The sequence below is a fragment of the Helianthus annuus genome, chromosome 17 (assembly GCF_002127325.2).
Source record: "Helianthus annuus cultivar XRQ/B chromosome 17, HanXRQr2.0-SUNRISE, whole genome shotgun sequence".
Classification (NCBI taxonomy): Eukaryota; Viridiplantae; Streptophyta; class Magnoliopsida; order Asterales; family Asteraceae; genus Helianthus; species Helianthus annuus.
This window is the reverse complement of record NC_035449.2, coordinates 22,362,081-22,372,293: the sequence shown is the minus strand read 5'-3', so window position 1 is coordinate 22,372,293 and position 10,213 is coordinate 22,362,081. Positions and strand designations below refer to the sequence as shown.

The window sequence follows — 10,213 nt, the reverse complement described above, 5'->3', positions numbered from 1 at the left end:
TAGGGGGTAATAAGAAAGGGTAATATAGTCATTTAACATACCATTTAACAGAATTGTTAAGTTCTTTGACATCATGGGGTAATATTGCATGGTTTCTCATTAGTTGGGGGGTCAAAGTGCGAAATTTCCCTAGGACGGGCTCACAGTGCCAATTGTCTCTAATCCCGAGGGTAAAATTGCAGTTTACTCTTTTTATATCTATAATTGTAATTTCAGCTAATTTCACAGTATTAAAAGGATATTTAACCGGATATATACATCTCAATTGAATTAACACGTAGTAATTACATACAAAATTTAATACAAATTTGAAAGAAAATATTTTAAAAATATATCATTATCATGTAAAATTCATTTGTTAACGTCATATCTTGTCTATGTTTCATTTTACACGTGTAATAAATGAGATTCTAAACTAGTTAGAAAATATGACACATTTAAGCCCTTTTCAATTTATATAAACAAAACTGATATAACTTAAACTAATGAACTTATTTTGAATATCTTTTTCGTTTACGTTAAAGCTTAACTTAAATTAAAAATATAACACATTATTATCTTTTAGGAGAATTGGCATGTAATAATTTCAACTACACGTCATTGGCCATTGTCAATCCCATTTTTGAATAATCCCCATGCCAATCACACATTTCACTTATTTTTCCTCTACCGGTCCTTAGTTAAAAAAAAACTTAATGGAGTTAAGTTTTTTTCCGAATTATAAACTTACGTGTTAGGGATTTTGATCAGAACGAGGATACGAGTCTATTGATCTTAAAGTTACCTCGAAATGTTGCTCCAAACGACTTGATTTTTGTTAATTGGAAGTTTAAACACCCGATATGAAGCACCGTTTTCATCGCTTGGAGCATAATTTCAATGTAAGTTTTACATTATTCGACTCGTATCCACATTTTGATCAAGAGCCCTAAAACGTCAGCTTGTAATTAAGAAAAAAACTTAACTTTGTTAAGATTTTTTAACTGAGGACCGGTGGAGGAAAAACAAGTGAAAGGTGGGACTGTCATGAGGAATATTTAAAGATGGAACTGACAATGGCCAATAACGTCTAATTTAGATTATTACAGGCAATTCCGCAATCTTTTAATTTATATACACCCAACTGACATATACAAAAATAAGTAGGAATTTTCGTCCACCAATTTATGACAAAAGCAAAATTATTATACATATTAAAGGAAAGTCTTGATGAACACTAACTAACATAAATAAATAATTATTATAGAGTTTTTTTGTGGTGTTTTAATTCTTTATTTTTTATTTAAATTTCAAACGTTCAATTTCTTAAAATATTTTTTATTTATTAAAGGAAAGTCTTGATGAACACTAACTAACATAAATAAATAATTATTATAGAGTTTTTTGTGGTGTTTTAATTCTTTATTTTTTATTTAAATTTCAAAAGTTCAATTTCTTAAAATATTTTTTATTTAAACTAAATATGTTTATTTTAGATTGTTATAATCTTTTAATTCAACTAAAAGATATTCTACCCTGGGCTTATAGCCCAGTGGTTATGAAAATGAAGGATAGACTCCTAGTCGAATGGTCTCGAGTTCGATTTCTGATCCAGCCGGGTTTTACCGGCTCTCCGTTGGCGTGCCCTTGGGCGGGTGTAGGGTCGGGTTTTCCCCGGAACTGGTGGCATGGTGGGTCAGGGGCTCCGTGCGCGCAGGTTGGACTGCCGCGGGCTACCTTTCGGGTCAATGGGTGCTGCGTACGGAGTACCCAGTGACGGGTGGTCCTTTGGACAACCCTTAAGTGTGATAAAACATGAAATAATCCTCCATTTAGCCGTGTAATTATCTTGAATTAGATAACTACGATGCTTATGTTTCAGGTACAAATTAGGAGATAAGCGATGGATAAAAAGGCAGCTTATGGATGCTTTGGTGAAAACGGGTCGAGAGAAGAACACAAGACAAAACAAAGAAGTGAAGGCTGCTTGGTACCGTAAATTACGGTATCACCGTAATTTACGGTGACCCATTTTCTCAATTCTGTTGCACCGTAAACCAGGCTCAAACCACCGTAACACTTTGATGACCACCGTAAATTACGGTGGAGCCGTAATTTACGGTGGTGCCTGAACGTGAAAAATGTAACTGCTGCCATATACTCGTTTTTTGGTGTGTCTTTTGGTATTATCTCATCATTGACGGTTCTTGGAGACTTTGGGAGCGAATTTGGAGTACTTGTTTGGTTTGTGAACATTTCTAAACATTCGGTTTGTGTTTTTAATCTTTATGAACATTAGATTGATGTTGATGATGATTCACCGAGCCATGTCCGGCTAAACTCTTCGGTGATCATCCTAGGTGAATGTTTCTAAGACTTTTGTGTGTTAATTTCTGCATTTCTAGAATGATATTTTGCGTTGCTTGAATGTCATGGTGTATGTTTGATTGTTTGTAGTGCGTTAATCTATATCATAATTTCTAGTCTTGATCGTACGTTCTTGGTGCCGTTGGCAACCGAGATATCACGGGAAGGGTTGGGGTTGGTTATTGGTTAATAGGTCATCGGGAAACAACCTCGCATTATCTAATCCGAGTACTTTGTTCCCTTTTATCACTTCAATCACACATACACGAGTTATGTCTATGTAACTCTTTCTAGTGAAATTGCACACAATTGTTTAAAGAAACTGAAACCTAGGGTGATCATTGTTCTCTCCTAATTGTTTACAACCTACTTTGATTTGAATTAGTTTTTAATTTAGTTTTCCAAAACAACATTCCACAATCTTGAATTTTAATTTTCAGCAATTTAGTTTAATTTTAGTATAAATACAAAGCTACACAATCAACACATTTTCCACATACTCCCTGAGTTCGATACCCTACTACCGCTAACTACAGTTGTTTAGGGATTAAATTTGCGTGACCCACGACATCACGTCAAATTTTGGCGCCGTTGCCGGGGAGTAGTGCGCAACGTGTGTTAATTTCATAGTTTTGTTTGTTATTTTCGGGTTTACGCTGGTTGTGTTTAGTGTGCAGGTACTTGAGGTGCATGCGTACTAGGAGCTCTCACAAGCTATCACCATTGGCGTTTGATCCGGAAATTGAGCGAACTTTGCGAGCAAACAGAATTTTGCTAAGGGAAAATACAATCAATAGTTCACCAACAACACCAGTTACACCAATTCGATACATGGATCCACCACCACCACCACCCACTACGGGTGAATTTACCTCATCATTCATACCAACATCCACTCAACCTTCACCTAACACTACCATTCCACCAAATACTACCGAACCCACCATACCTCAACAGGTTACACCAACCAACACCACACAACCCATTACTACCCAAGAAGAACCAACCGTCACCTTTAACCCTTCCACTACTATACCACCATTATCCCATTTTTTCCCGGGTGCGGGTCCATCATATTCGGGCCATACTATGGCACCAATTTCGTCTATTGTCCATGCTACACCGTATCGACCACCAAATCAATCGGGTTTCCAATACTCGACTATTCCATTTGGGCAATCATCGGGAATTCAAGGAGATGGGTATGATGAAGGATTTGAAGACTTTGAGGGGTATGAAGATGATGGGTATGGTTATGGAGATTATGGTGATCAAGGGGATTTTGGGTATGTTCAGAGTCAATCTCAAGGGATGGCGAGTGTTGGTGGAATTCAACATCAACAACTTATACCACAACACATTCGGCCAAGACCACAAGGGCCACCAATGCCACAACCGATTCCATTGCAACAGGTCCGGCCACAACATGTACACCAACAACCATTTCAAAGACCGCCTCAGCGCCCACCGATGCGACCACAACAGTTTCAACAACCGATCGCACCACAAGGGCAAGTACCAAGACCGAATGGGCCGATTATTCCGAGAGGTAGGTATGGTGTGCCACGAAGACATCTTAGAGAACAAGCAAGGGGAATAGAGGCACATTTCAGGCCAATCATTACTCAAAACCCCTCACCGGTGGTTATCCCTCACAACAACCAAGGGAGAACTTTTGAAGTAAGAACAAACTCGTTGCAAAGTTTACCGAAGTATAAAGGGTTAGCAACGGAGGAGCCGTACTTTCATCTAGAGGCCTATGACTCAATTTGCAACACTTTTGGGAGTCAAGGTTTTTCGGCCGATGAAGTCAAGTTAGTCTTATTTCAGTTTTCGTTGGAAGAGAAAGCTAAGAAATGGTTCTATACATTACCTTCAGCATCAATTTATACATGGGGGGAGATGCAACAAACCTTTTTGGATGAATTCTACACCGCCCAAAAGACTAATGATGCGCGGAAGGGGTTGAGAAGCTTTCAACAACAACACGGTGAGATGTTCCATGAGGCGTTCGAGCGTTTTAACATGATGATTAAAAACTGTCCTCATCATGGGATTGAGTTATGGGAGTTAATGAACGCTTTTCATGAGGGGTTAAGCGCCGAAGATGCACGGGATTTAATGTCTATCACCGGAGGGACATTTGGAACGAATTATGAGAATGAAGATTGGGAGTTTTTGGAGAGTATGGCAACTACATCAAAAAGGAAAGCCCAAGCTTCAAGGAGAGCTCGACCAACAACTAACCGACCACAAGTGCATGCCATAGATGAAGGTAATGTTCAAACTACTAATCAAATTTATGATGTGTGTGCTTTGTGTAATGAAATAGGTCACGCGGCTGAAAATTGCCAAGGGATGTTGGAAGGGCAATATGAGGAAGTTCATGTGATCCAAGGTCAAGGCCAAGGAGGAGGTGGTAGGAACTACAACAACATGAATTCTAATACTTACCACCCCGGATTGAGGAATCACCCGAACTTTAGATATGGGAACCCGTCAAATCAAGCGAACCCAAATTTTCAAGGTAGCCAAGGTAATTTTGGTTCACGGCCATCCTATAATAACCAAGGTGGGTACCGGGGCGGAAATAACCAAGGGTATCAAAAACAATACCAAACGGGTCAAGATCAAAGGGGATCTTCGGGTGGAAATGAGGTGATGGAGATGCTTAAAAGCATGCAATTGGAAATGCAAAAGCGGAATCAACTTGATGAAGTGCGGATGCAAAAAGATGAGGTTCGCGATAAAAGCATCCAGTCACTAACGACTCAAATGGGGCAATTAGCAACCGATGTGGCGGAACTAAAGAAAGGAAAGGGTCAACTTCCAAGCGACACAAAGGTAAACCCTTCACACGGTTCGTCACGAGGTAATGTTAATATTAACCATGTTAGTGTGTTAAGAAGTGGTAAAGAGTTTAAGGCCAATTTGTCACCCGAATTGGTCGAGGGGGTGGTTGAGGACATCACGGGAATGGAAAGTGATGATGAACTTGCACCGGTTAAACCAAAAGAAACAACTATTAAAAAACCGGGGTTGGGTGAAAGTGAAAAAAGTAAAAATGAAAAGAATGAAAAAATAGAGGGTGAACCGAGTCAAGTTCCATTCCCATCGGCTTTACTTGACCCGGGGAAGAAAAATGTTATTGTGTCAAGGGGTCCTCAAAAAGAGGAAATGTGGGATATGTTCAAACAAGTTAAAATAAATCTCCCACTTCTTGATGCAATAAAACAAGTTCCCGCTTATGCAAAATTTTTAAAAGAATTATGCACACAAAAGAGGCAAAACAAGAAAAAAGTGCCTAAGCGGGTAGATTTGACCGGGCAAGTGAGTGCGGTGTTGAATGGGGAGCTTCCTCCTAAGCTCCAAGATCCGGGCACGCCATTGATTAATGTACAAGTTGGTAATTTTCAAATGGCTAAGGCGTTGCTAGATCTTGGAGCCGGAGTTAGCATTTTACCGGGGGGATTATACGACCAATATGACTTTGGTCCATTAGCACGGGTGGAGACGACGGTTGTTTTGGCCGATTTGTCTCATAAGTTGCCCCGGGGTATGGTTCAAAATGTTATTGTTAAAATTGATGAGTTTTACTACCCGGTGGACTTTTTGGTTTTGGACTACTCATCGGCGGACCCTAAACAACAACAGAACATAATTTTGGGTCGGCCATTTTTAAGCACCGCACATGCTATTATCGACTGTAGATTTGGTACGGTTGATATGGCATTCGGAAATCGAAAAATGCGTTTGAATGTTTTCACTAACAATTCTAATGCTAATGGTGTTGATGAGTGTTTTATGGCAGACATAGTAGATGGATGCAACCCGCATGAGTATGAGGAGGATGGTTTGGATATTTGCCTGTGTGACTTTTCTGAACAGGTACATGCTTATGCACTACGGGTTGAAGAGGAGGCACAAGATGTGATGGCGATGAAAGAAGGTAGACCACCATGGACCCATCAATTCGAGGGTCTACCGGTGGAAATCGATTCGGGTACAAAACCATCGTTGGAGGAACCACCAAAGTTAGAGCTCAAGGATTTGCCGGGCCACTTGAAGTATGTATTTTTAGGGGATAATGACACTTTGCCGGTCATTATTGCCTCTAATTTGGAAGTGGCACAAGAGCAAGCCTTGATGGAGGTGTTAAAAGCGAACAAGGGTGCTATTGGATGGACGATTGCCGATCTTAAAGGAATTAGTCCATCCATCGTCATGCACAAGATTATCACAACCGAAGATGCCAAACCGACACGAGAAGCTCAAAGGCGGTTGAACCCGAACCTAAGGGAGGTAGTAAAAAAAGAGGTAATTAAATGGTTGGATGCGGGAATCATCTATCCGATTTCGGATAGTGCTTGGGTGAGTCCCACCCAAGTTGTGCCTAAGAAGGCCGGCATTCAAGTAGTCAAGGACGAAAGTGGTGAACAAATTGCCACCCGACCGGTTACTGGATGGCGGGTGTGTATTGACTACAGAAAACTGAATGCCGCCACTTCTAAGGACCATTTCCCGCTACCTTTTATTGACCAAATTATTGAAAAATTGTCGGGTCAAAAATATTATTGCTTCTTAGATGGGTATTCGGGTTATAATCAAATTGCTATACACCCGGATGACCAACACAAGACCACCTTCACATGCCCATACGGCACTTTTGCCTTTAGGCGAATGCCGTTTGGGTTGTGTAATGCTCCGGCAACTTTTCAACGATGTATGATGAGTATTTTCTCGGACATGGTTGGAGAGTCGCTCGAAGTGTTCATGGATGATTTTTCCATTTTTGGCACCACTTTTGATGCTTGTCTCAACGAATTGCAAAAGGTTTTAAAAAGGTGCGTTGAGAAAAATTTGGTGTTAAGTTGGGAGAAAAGCCACTTCATGGTGCAAGAGGGCATTGTGTTGGGACACGTGATTTCGGAAAGGGGGATGGAGGTGGATAAGGCAAAGATACGGGTAATTTCATCATTGCCACCTCCTAAAAATGTTAAGGGTGTACGGTCATTCTTGGGACACGCGGGATTTTATCGACGTTTCATTAAGGGTTTTAGTGTTATCACCAAACCCTTATGCAATTTGTTATTAAAAGATGTTCCGTTTGACTTTACTAATGAATGTATGCAAGCGTTTACTGTTTTGAAGGAACATTTGGTCAAGGCGCCTATTTTGCAACCACCTGATTGGTCAAAGCCGTTCGAGATAATGTGTGATGCCAGCGATACCACTATTGGTGCAGTTTTGGGTCAACGGGTTGACAAGAAGCCGGTGGTTATCTACTATGCAAGCAAAACTTTATCCGAAGCGCAACTTAACTACACCACAACTGAGAAGGAATTATTAGCGGTGGTGTACGCTTTGGATAAGTTTCGCTCGTATATTTGGGGAAGCAAGGTAGTGGTTTATTCCGATCATAGTGCGGTTCGGTATTTAATGGAGAAAAAGGATGCGAAGCCGCGTTTGATTCGATGGGTTTTATTGTTGCAAGAATTTGATCTAGAGATCCGAGACAAGAAGGGAAGCGAGAATGTAGTCGCGGATCATTTGTCTAGAATTCCGGTAGAGGGGACTGATGATGTAAGTGAAATCAATGAAAGTTTCCCTGACGAGCAACTGTTAGCTGTGTCCACTTTTGTTGCCCCGTGGTACGCTCACTATGTTAACTACTTAGCCACGGGTGCCATTCCGACCCATTGGACTAAAAAGCGTCGTCAACAATTCATGGTCCAAGTGAGGCAATATATTTGGGATGAGCCGGATCTCTTCAAGATTGGTCCGGATCAAGTTATTCGGAGGTGTGTGCCCGAGACAGAAGTGTTGGAAATTTTAACGCATGCCCATTCGTCCGCTTGCGGGGGTCACTTTAGTGGGCATAAAACGGGTTATCGGGTACTATCGTGCGGATTTTATTGGCCCACTATATTCAAAGATGCAATTGAATTCGCCCGGAATTGTGTAAATTGCCAAAAGATGGGTAGCATATCGAAGAGGGACGAGATGCCACTACAACCAATCTTGGTTGTAGAGATATTTGATGTATGGGGAATAGATTTCATGGGTCCGTTTCCGAATTCGAATGGCTTCCTTTATATTCTTGTGGCGGTAGATTATGTCTCGAAGTGGATTGAGGCCATTGCAACGCGAACAAACGACCATTCGGTTGTTTGTAAATTTGTTCAATCCAACATCTTCTCGCGCTTCGGAATTCCGCGGGTCATTATAAGCGACGGTGGTTCACATTTCAAAAACTTTAACTTTGGAAAATTATTGAAAAGGTATAGTGTGAATCACCGAGTCGCCACACCTTACCATCCGCAAACGAGTGGACAAGTCGAAGTGTCCAATCGGCAAATCAAGGAGATCCTTATGAAAACGGTAAGAACGGACCGAAAGGATTGGTCGAGCAAGTTGGATGATGCTTTGTGGGCGTACCGTACGGCCTACAAGACTCCGATTGGCACAACACCGTACCGGATGGTGTATGGTAAGGGTTGTCATTTGCCTATGGAGTTGGCGCATCGGGCGCATTGGGCGATAAAGACAGTTAATGCGGATTACGACGAGGCGGGTAAGTTGCGGAAATTACAATTGAGCGAGATAGAAGAAATTCGAGATGAGGCGTACGAATGCGCATCGGCTTATAAGGATAAGCTAAAAAAAGTACATGATGCGAAGTTACGCAAGAAAACGTTCGAAGTGGGTCAGAAGGTTTGGTTGTACAACTCTCGGTTGAAAATGTTTGCGGGCAAGCTTAAAAGCAAGTGGATGGGTCCGTATGTTATTCGAAGAGTTGGGCAATTTGGTGATGTGGACATCCAAGACGAGCAAACGTTGAAACAACAAACGGTGAACGGTCACCGCTTGAAGCCGTACTTGGAAGGAAATGACATCAATAACTTGGAGCTTGACAAAGCGGGCTACATCCTATGCCCGGTTGAGGAGGAACAATCTTAAGAGGCCCAGGTTTGGTGGTAGTGTAAATAGTAGTTTCATTTTGTTTTGTTTTGTATTTTTGCACAATTGCCATAGCCTTTCGAAGTCCGTGTTCGAAACAAGTGTGGGGAAATTCGGGTCGCGAATTGCTCTTACATCGTGTTGAGGACAACACGGGATTTTTGAGGGGGTAGGGTGATTTTCCAAGTTTTTGAAAAAAAAAAAAAAACATAAAAAATCGAAAAATTTAAAAATCTAAAAAAAATTTGGTTCATAAATTTCAAGTTTTATCAAAAATGGAGATGCCCAGTGTCCACCGTAAATTACGGTGGAGCCGTAATTTACGGTGGGAGTTAACAATTTTTTGGGATTTATGGTAAAAACCTCCTGTTTTACGGTACAAATTGAAGTCCAGTGTTTACCGTAAATTACGGTAATACCGTAATTTACGGTGGTGAAAAAAATGGGTGGGGTTTACGGTAGAAACAGTCTGAACTACGGTAGATATTTGGCATTCAGGTCTCACCGTAATTTACGGTGAGACCGTAAATTACGGTACGCAGCGAATTGGTTTCCGTCGGTTCAGTTCCGTGTGTATATATAAAAAAAAAATAATAATAATAATAAAAACGAAAACAAAAAGCCTGTCACGTGCATTATACCCTAACCACTCATTCTCTTCTCACCTTTCCACCTCTTCTTCTCCAAAGAACCCACAAACTCCATAGTCTTCTTCCACCTTCTTCTCTTCATCAAATCCTCAATACTTGCCCAAATCAAGTGGAGTTTTGGTCTAAATTGACTAAATTTTCACGAGCTTCGTGATTGTGAGGAGGAATTTCAGAGAAAACGTGGTTTTGGGGTCGAAGTTTGAAACCCTAGGTTGAGATAATTTGGGGGTTTTTGGGATTTTTAGTTTCACAAGCAT

The 10,213-nt window shown here is 40.9% G+C and overlaps 1 non-coding gene across 1 annotated transcript; it reads right to left on the bottom strand.

Annotated features, from left to right (window-relative positions):
• Positions 1 to 4,297: 4,297 nt before the first annotated feature.
• Positions 4,298 to 4,403, bottom strand: LOC118489576. Its single transcript, XR_004887597.1, has one exon. It is a non-coding gene; the product is annotated as a small nucleolar RNA R71 (small nucleolar RNA).
• Positions 4,404 to 10,213: the final 5,810 nt, after the last annotated feature.